The sequence below is a fragment of the Silene latifolia genome, chromosome 4, assembly GCF_048544455.1.
Source record: "Silene latifolia isolate original U9 population chromosome 4, ASM4854445v1, whole genome shotgun sequence".
In the NCBI taxonomy this organism is placed as follows: Eukaryota; Viridiplantae; Streptophyta; class Magnoliopsida; order Caryophyllales; family Caryophyllaceae; genus Silene; species Silene latifolia.
The window spans coordinates 33,149,560-33,158,780 of record NC_133529.1 but is presented as its reverse complement, the minus strand read 5'-3'; the positions used below and the strand labels follow the sequence as shown (position 1 = coordinate 33,158,780).

Sequence of the window (9,221 nt, the reverse complement as noted above, 5' to 3'; positions counted from 1 at the left end):
GTACGTATTAGGAAGCTCTTTTGATCGAACACCTAATCCCGCCCGCCTCGATAGCGGCCTCTACTAATGATTAGGGAAGTTATTCGTACTCGATATATCGTCGGTTATATGCATGCAATGCAACATCCAAGTTTTGATCCTAGCATGTGAGAATTAATACTAAGTCGGTGAAACACGTAATTAGCATACAATTGGGTCGAAGTAGGATTTAATATTGATTTACATGTGAAAACATACAAGAAATAGGATAAACAAAAGAAAATTACAATAATGAAAATTACAATAATTACAATGGAATAGGCGATTTATGTCGAAAATACCTTTAAAACGGATAATTTGAGAAAAAGAAATAAAAGAATAAAATTAACGAGTTAAACAGAAGGTGATAATACGATTAGTAGTTAGTTAATACGTAAACTAATTGAACTATGTCAAGGCAGAAACGGAGTTCGGGACGAACTCAGGCCAGAACAGCGCAGCAGAGCCGCCCTTTGAATAGCGCGCAGCAGACGCGTCAAGGCCTGCTTCCTTGGTTCGGGTCAGCCGTGAAGCCGTATTTGCAAACCGTTAATGTCAATTGATGATTTAATGATGGATTAAATTATTACTCGGATGAAAGTGATTAGCAGGTTGTTTAACATGTGAATGGGTCATAAAAACAGTAAAACACGAATGAGACGGATGCAAGCGGATTAATTACAAGGTGGAACGATTAATTAGTGAATTAAACTAACTAAACAAATTATTTAGGTTAAATATGATGAGCTAATGACGAATATAATAATAAACAGATGAAAGCTATATCAAAGACGAATTCCAGAAACCCAATATGAACAAATTGAATCTCTACAACCCGGAATTGAATTTAATGACGAAAACCCCCAAATATTAGATTATTTGGGATTTAAGGTTGGATTTATAACGATTTAAAACATACGGATGAATGATGAATTATATACATATGATTATTAAACTATTGTACCGAAGAATTAAAGGAAACAAGTGAAAACAAATAAGCAAAGACGAATTACAGAGGATTTAAGGAAGAAGAAAAGAAGCAGAAATCTGCGGCGGCCTCACGAAGAGGCGCAGCAGAATCGCGCTCCTTCAAGAGGCGCAGCGATTCTGCGTCTTTTCTCAATCATCGATCTTCAAAATCCGTAAAAAAAAGGTTTTAAAGACGGTTTTAGAAATCGGTTTTAACGAGGTGTTTTCGACGTAAACCTTACAATTGTGATACAATAATTAAAATACAATAAATAAATAAGGATTATACACCCTCAGACTTACATGTTGACGAAACGAGAAGAACTAAGATATCGATTAGTGATGCTCGACGCGAATGCAAAGAGAGTGCCCTCGTAAGAGGAAAACGATTGAAACAAATTGATTAATTAGATTGATTATTGGTGTAGTTGGTCAAATTGGTCGGTCATGCAACGGAGAGGCTGGTACCCGGAAGGATCCGAGCTTACGTGGTCGAATGTTCAAGCACGTAGGCGCCAATAAGTAAGAACAAAGTCTAGAATGCAAAGGGAGAAGAGAAGGGCGGACACTCGCGTGAGAAATATGAGGAGCGAAGGCTCCTATTTATACTAATCACGTGACGGAATTAGGGTTTCAGAGACTCTTTGGAAGTGAATCTCGGAAAGATATGAAAAAGATACGAGAAACATGCAGAAAAGGGCCGGGAAGAGGCGCAAAGCCACATCTGCGTCTCTTGGAAGAGGCGCAGCACCTGCTGCGTCTATTCCCAGGAGGTTTCCTCCTGCTGAAGAAAGGTTTCCGCGTTTGAGTTATGGTAGGACGGAAATAATTCGATTTCCTTAATATCTTATATGAATATTAGGGGATATTATTTTCCAAAAGATAAAATTTGTGAAATATGGAATAGAAATATCCGGAACATTCCAGAACATTCCGACTCGGGATTTTAACAGTTATCAGAAAATGGAGACGGTTTCAGGCCTGGACTCCGAATGTACTCTAATTACTGCCAAAACGACCGTATCGGGACGTAGATGACAACTAAGAGGTTGACATTAATATTTGAGCAATCACTTGACGATAATCTTACGAACTGTCACAAATCATTCCGTGTATCAAACATGCGGCCCAATCATCACCGGGTGGTTTGCGGGAGGTGCAGAAATGAGGTATCTACAGAGCCCCCACTTTGACTGAGGCTTGGACAAGGCAAAAGTCAAAGTATAGCCATCAGGTCAATCGAAGATTACAACCTGACGACTATGGCGACGCGAGGCGGCTCAAGGGGTCTGAACCAAGGACCTGTCGTCGGGAACATTTTAGAGTCTGTCGACTTCCGGGGAGGGTCGTTTAAAGTCCATTAGACTACGTAAGGAGGCTCGCCAGCCATAAGAAGAGACCATACCTGAGACTTCTTCTCGAGATGCTTCCGGAGTTGCGTAGGAGCTAAGGGTAAGACCTAAAGGATATATAAGGATTGGTGCTAGGGTGTGGGGCCCTAAAGGAAAGCATCGACGGGAGTGAGGCCAAAGGTAAGTTCAACTTAAGGGGTAAACTGAGGTTCGGGTACCTAAAGGTTTATGAACCTAAAAGGAACTGGGATCCTATAGCTGAAAAGTCCTAATTTCGGGTTTACGAACCTAAGAAAGAAGGCTTTGGGTTTGGGAACTTCTGGAGAACGACACCTTCGTCGGACTCCGCGGGGAAACACGAAATATTGAAAGCAGCAGGACGTCGGTAGAAACTGCTGGGGAATCTGCTTGCGTCGGTCTCAAGCGAACTCTGGCAAAATTTGAGGTTGAATCTGCTTGCGTCGGTCTCAAGCGAACTCTTGCTGGGGAATATATTGACGACTAGGAACATCTTGATCGTCATGGAGAAATCTTGAGTGAGCAGTACTGCAAAATACTACTGCGCTGGATATAAGGATTTGAGCAATACTGCAAAATACTGCTGCGCTGGATAAAATGAATAATATGCAACAGTCCGCTGCTGGCTGTTGAAATGCGGGCCGGAACGAAAGAAAATCGTCGAAATGGACCAAAAGAATATAACAGCGTCGAGGAAGAGGCGCACCAAAGATGGGCCCACAAATAACGAATTTATAACGAATTTTTGAAAATCCGTATGGAGGGAACACAAAGAAGAGGCGCAGCAAGAGCTGCGTCGCTTGGAAGAGGCGCATCGCTTGCTGCGTCTTTTCCCCAAGTTGGCTATTTCTGCGTAAAAACGCGAAAATCAGACGGGTTATGTTCATTTGCATTCGAAACACAAATCGTTCATTTCTCTCTCAAATCTTCACCATTTCCGTCGAGGTTTGATTCAAAAGCTTGCTTTAAACATGACTAATCGAGGTATGTATCCCAATCTTGCATTAATCATCTATATTTGTTGAATTTTGAGCCGCGAAATTTAGGGTTTTCGACCCTTTTGATCGAAAATTTGGGGCTTTTCCCCCAAATGGATTTGCCATGCCAAATTGATGTTAGAAACGGATAGTAGGTGATGTTAGGAACATAACCATGTGTTTGCTTTGAATTTTTGTCGAGTTTTGAGCCTTTGAGTGAAATTTGAGACGGTTTTACAGCTAAACCGTAAATTGCTTCGAAAATAGCCTTAGGAATGCCCATTTGCGATGAAATTTGATATTTGGGATCCTTGGATGATGGGTAAACTTTCTACCATCTCGGAATTTTGGTTTGTAATAACTTTTTCGGGACACCTTTCTAGGGCATAATCGCCGTTATAGCGAAATGCTGCCGAATTTACGACTTGAACCCGGAACTAGGCTTCGACTTGGACTTAACTTGACCCAATTTATCACATGAGTGATTGGGTTGGTGGGAATATGGCCAAAGATGGCAAGGAAAGGGTGTTTTCAGGGCTTTGAAGGTTCGAAAACTCCTTAACAAAGGCTTGTCGTCATGTGACGCGGCCTGAATTTACTTTAACGTTGCAGGTGATGAGGCTTCTACTTCTGGGAGGACTCCCATGGAGATAGACGCCGCTACTGTTGAGGAGGCTTTAGAGGAGGCCTTCACCGCTGCGGTGATGGCTGCTGAGTTTCACGAGGAGGAGGCCGTCGAGGAGGAGGAGATCCCGAGACGAGCCAACGTCGGGCGAGGAGGTCGTCAGCTGAGGGGAGCTCCTGCGTGGGCTGAGACCTGGGAGAGTAGGCACCTCGTGTGGGCTGCAGAGGGTCACCTGTCTTACAGGACGGTGAAGAGCTTGGTAAATAGGAATTCACTACTCACTACCTATCCTCTTTCATTCTTTTTGTCCAAATTTCTTTCAAATTTCATTCAAAACTAAAGATAGCTTTGTTTCAAATCATAATAGGAGGCTGGGAACATCAGGTCGTTCTCGGGTTACACGACGGCGATGGAGCACTACGAGCAGCAGTCGGCGGAGGAGAGGGCCATGATCGAGCGTGGAGCGTTCGGTCCTCTGGTTCAGGTCTGGAGGGATATCGTGAAGAGGAAGTTGCGGGCTAACCTTAGCCTGGTCTGCGCTTTCTTGGACCGATTCTGGGATACGACTTCCACGTTTCACCTGCCTTTCGGTGAGGTGGGAGTCACCTTGGAGGATTACGACATGATTTCTGGCCTGCCGTGTGGGACCGAGGAGATGGTGTGGTCGGAGACTGCCATGAGGGCGGACTCGGACGAGGCGAGGAGATTGATCGGCTGGAATTTGTCGCCGAAGGTGTTGCGATCTTGGGTTTGGTACCCAGATTTCACGTTCGAGACTACTTTGCGGGGAAGACCCCGGCGCTGGTGACGATCGAGGGGAGGGAGACGGCTCCTCCTCCCTGCACAGCTGAGCAGAGGGCTCGTCTGTGGCTTTGGTGGTTTCTGTCTTTGATTTACCTCGGAGACAAGGGTGAGAGGCTGTCGACGAAGCTTCTTCCCTTTCTTTCTGACCTGAGTTCCCTAGGGCGCTGGGACTGGGTCACTGCTGGTTTTGCGGTCCTCATCCGATTCATGAGGGCCATGGTTCGTCCGGAGCTGATGGAGAAGGGGACTTCTCCAGGTGCTGTCGGACCTGGACTACTGTTGGAGGTATGAACCTTCCTTTTTTAGATTAATAGCAAATTCCTTTCTTTATCGAATCACGAAAGATTGATTATTCTGCTTTACAGGCGTGGGTGTACTCCTACTTCCCGAGTCTCGCGCCCAAGAGGACGGAGCCGCTGGAGAGGGCCTATCCTGTGGTGAGGGATTGGGTGATGTGCCGGACGAAGAGCAAGCGTTCTTCTCACAACGTCTACCGGCGGGACGTGAACGCCCTTCAGCTGAGCAGCGTGAGTATCTCATTTATATTCACTTGCTTCTTATATTTTGCCTTCAATTGATCATATGAATGATCTTTGCCTTATCTTGTCGCAGTGGGTGCCCAGACCTTGGGCGGAGTACGCTGGAGCGCCTCCTTTTGTTGCTGAGGTCCTTCGACCTAGGAGCCCGAGTCGGCTGCTGTTGAGGACGTCGATGGGTCCTGTGTGGTACCTGGGCGAGCGTTTGGCTCGTCAGTGCTCTCGGGACGCGTTGACGGTTCCCGTCGATCCTCCCAGGACGATGTTTAGGGAGCCTTCTGATGCTGAGAGGGAGGCGGACCTGGCTGGTGCCAGTGGCGACGACCTTCTTCTCCCTGGCGAGGATTACTCGGCGTTCCTTTACGGGAGGTTGGCGTACTGGCCGGTAGTGGTGAGTATTTTTTACTTGATTTGATTTTGAGAATTACGACGAAAGATCATCGATTAAATGAGAGCTATTTGTCTTTGCAGGAGGTCGAGGCGGCGGGCATCGAGCCCCCAGTGTACCCTGAGACCCTTGAGTACACCGACGCGACTGGGAGGACGACGGTCTCCGAGCTGCGTGACTTTGACGTAGCAGTGACGGATGCTGGCCTAGACGACTGGCAGCATCTGATTCGGAGGGTGAGCCTCCAGCTTATATAACTTTCGTGTAAGAACACGTTTGATTGAGCTTGTTCAATTTGTTGAGAATTTCTTTTGAAAATGCAGGTTGCGCCGTCCCGGTTCGTGGCACTATGGAGGGTGGCCAACCGGCTGCGAGCTACTGCCATCGAGGCACTCGTCGGTGGTCGAGGTCGTCAGGTATGAACCTCATTTGATTTCTTTTGATTTTTGATTTCCAATTTTGCTTGAACCGATTGACATGAGCCAATTTATTGCTATTTACAGGGTGACCGCGAGCTGGAGCGAGAGTTGACCCAGTCTCGGGAGGAGACAGCTCGCTTGTTGAGGGAGCTCGAGGTTCGGGACGCCGAGATCGCCGTTCTGGTGGCGAGAGTTGCCGAGTTGGAGGGCGCCCAGCAGTAGTTTTGTGTAGTTTTGTAGACTTGTACATTTGGACATCTGATTTTGAACATTTTTGGACTTTGTTTGGGGCGCAAGCCCCCAGTTTGCTTGTACATTTGCTCTGTTTGGTGTATATACGACGGCCTGAGTGCCTTTGCTGCTGGGTTGTGTTGCTTGTATCTGCAGGTTAGTTCTTGAACAGGTTTGGTAGATAACGGTTTACGCCGTCATGCTGCCGAAATTTACATGGAAATCACGCAAAACATACATTTTTATACGTATGGCCTTAATTAGCGCAAAAAGAGACTCAAAAGAACACAAAAATGCAAAAAATGCAAAAATTTTGCCGGAAACGACCGGACGGTAGGGAGGGTTACCCCCTGAAAAAAAAGAAAAAGAGAAATCTATAAGTGTAGAAATGAAATGTTGAAATTCGTTAAAAATGAAAACAAAAGAAAATTATTTCCCAAAAAGAACATGAAATTTATTTCCTAAAAATGAAAAAATGAAATTTATTTCCTAAAAAGGAAAAGGAATTAAGTGTAATGAAATGGCGAAGGTGTCGACGTCGCCTCGAAATGCGTGCCTGCGAATTTAGGAAACTTGAAGTATGGTAATCTCCTCGTATTTACCAAAATAAAACCCCGCAGGAATAGGAAATCATACGTTCTGGAATTAGGAAAGATCCAACGCGGAAATTACAGAAGTGAGACTGGGGAAGAGGCGCAGCATGAGCTGCGTCCCTTTGAAGAGGCGCAGCAGGTGCTGCGCCTGTTCCCAAGCTGGTCCGTTCTGGCGGATTTTTGGAAACAGCAATTAGTATAAATAGAAGCGTCGATGGAGTTTTAATTCACATAAATCTTCCGTCTTTTCGTCGTCTATTCACATAAAACTCCCAAAATAAATTTTCAAAAGAAAATTATCATCATGAATACTTTGGAGATCCGCTTGAAGGAATGGACCAATGAATTTTCGAATATGGAGAAGCATGATATGGGTGCTTATAACCTTGGGTCTTTATTGAGTTTGAAACTCATTAAGATTGTAAAACCGTTCTTGGATGCTTGCCTTGACTATTGGGACCCGAATTATCATGTTTTCGCGTTCCCAGGAGGTGATATTTGCCCATTTCCTGAAGAAACAGCTGCTATTGGTGGGTGGGATCCCGAACATTTACCTGCCATTCCTTCTACTTCACAAGGGTATAAGGGCAAATTCAGAGACTTGCTTGGACTGACCAGACTTGAGGTGGATCGTCTAGTTACCCCGAAAGGCGTGAGAATGTTGGATTTTATAGACCGTTTCATCAACAGGGCCGATCCTACTGTCTCTCATGTTGCTAGGAGGAGGGCATTTGGCTTTTGTTTGTTGCATGTGTATGTCTTCCAAGGGCACGTTGATGAAGACTTGAGAGGTGATCCCCGTCTTTTGGGTCTTATTGAGCAAATGGAGCTGCGCAGGAGCCCAGCTTGCTTATGCTTAGGAGAGATTATTTTGGGCTTGGATAATAGGAAATCCAACCGTGATCTGCCGTTTTTGGGGAGTCCCGTCATTCTGCAGGTAAAGACACGCCCTTTTTTTTGTTGTTTTTTTTTCTTTTTTTTTTTTTGTTTTTTTTTGTTTTTTTTTTGTTTTTGTTCGTTTTTTTTTGTTTTTTGTTTTTTTTTTTTGATTGGTGTCTAATACCTGCTTTTGGTAGGTTTGGCTTATGGAACGGCTTCGATTGATCGAGCCCCCAGTTCATGCACTTTCCTATAATTCCCGTTCGATTGCGATGAGGACGCGGTTGTACATGGTGGACTTCACCCGGGTCTGCGATTATTGGAAGAACAAGCTGAAAAGTGATGATGGTCCGTTGATTAGGTGGGTCGTACCGTGGTGGCACCTCAAGTCTGTCACTGGAGTGTCTTCTTTGGATCCTACTAGGTCCGTGCGCATTCCCGGATTGGAGTTTATGGTATGCATCTTTCCGGAAAGACTGATGAGGCAAGTTGGGCTGAAACAGACGATCCCTAGGCTTGACACCGTCCCGCAGACTGCTATGGCGCTTACCACCGAGAGCCGAAGGGAGTGGGCTATTAAATGGGCCCAAAGAAACATGTGGTTCTTGAACTTCTCCGCCAATGCTTTATGGGTGTCGGATTCCTATCTGAGGTGGAGAAGTGCTGCAACTCCGGAAGAGCGCGAGAGACTGAGGAAACGCGAGCCTGTTGACTACAAGGTGCGCGAGGGAGAGAAAGAGAAGGAGAAGCATCTGACAGAGGGAGAAGAAGAAGCCGGGTTTCAGGTCATTCATCCTTCAAAGAAAGCAAAGACTACTCCTGTCGCAGAGATGGTGGTTGGCAAGAATGGAAGAGTCAGGCCTCGAGAAAGACCGTTGGTGATTAGGTCTGAAGTGGTGCAAGAGCGCCCCGCTCGAGGTCGTGACAAGAAATATGACAAGAATGACAAGGGCAAAGGGAAGATGGAGGAATAGCCCGAGTCTTTATTTATTATTTGATTATTATTATTATTGTTGTTGTAATAAAAAGGAGGGATTTTTAGAATCCTAGCCTATTCTATTTTTATTATGTAACGTACTATTATTATTTTGGAAACGAATGAAATAAAAAAGGTTATATGGTTATGAAACCGTTAAGATTTTCTACTTATTATTCTTGTCGAATTTCAAATGCAATGCAAATGTCCTTCTATTTACATTTTAGATATAATGGGTTGAATCCTGTGAAGGATTGCCTACGTATTCACTTTAAAAAAGCGAAATCAAACCCTTGCGCGTAGTTCGAGTAAATGTAAAAGAATAATTATTCGAAGCAAGAGCTTGTAATGAACATAGAAAGTAAGCATGAGCTTTTGCTTGTTCTCAAGGTGCGAATTTAGTTTATTTGATGATATGAGGATGACAATTTCGTCA

At 44.8% G+C, this 9,221-nt stretch overlaps 1 long non-coding RNA gene across 1 annotated transcript; it reads left to right on the top strand.

Annotated features, from left to right (window-relative positions):
• Positions 1 to 4,741: 4,741 nt before the first annotated feature.
• On the top strand, positions 4,742 to 5,459 carry LOC141652194 (uncharacterized). The gene is made up of 3 exons (XR_012547021.1): positions 4,742 to 5,048; positions 5,129 to 5,290; positions 5,376 to 5,459. It is a non-coding gene; the product is annotated as an uncharacterized LOC141652194 (long non-coding RNA).
• Positions 5,460 to 9,221: the final 3,762 nt, after the last annotated feature.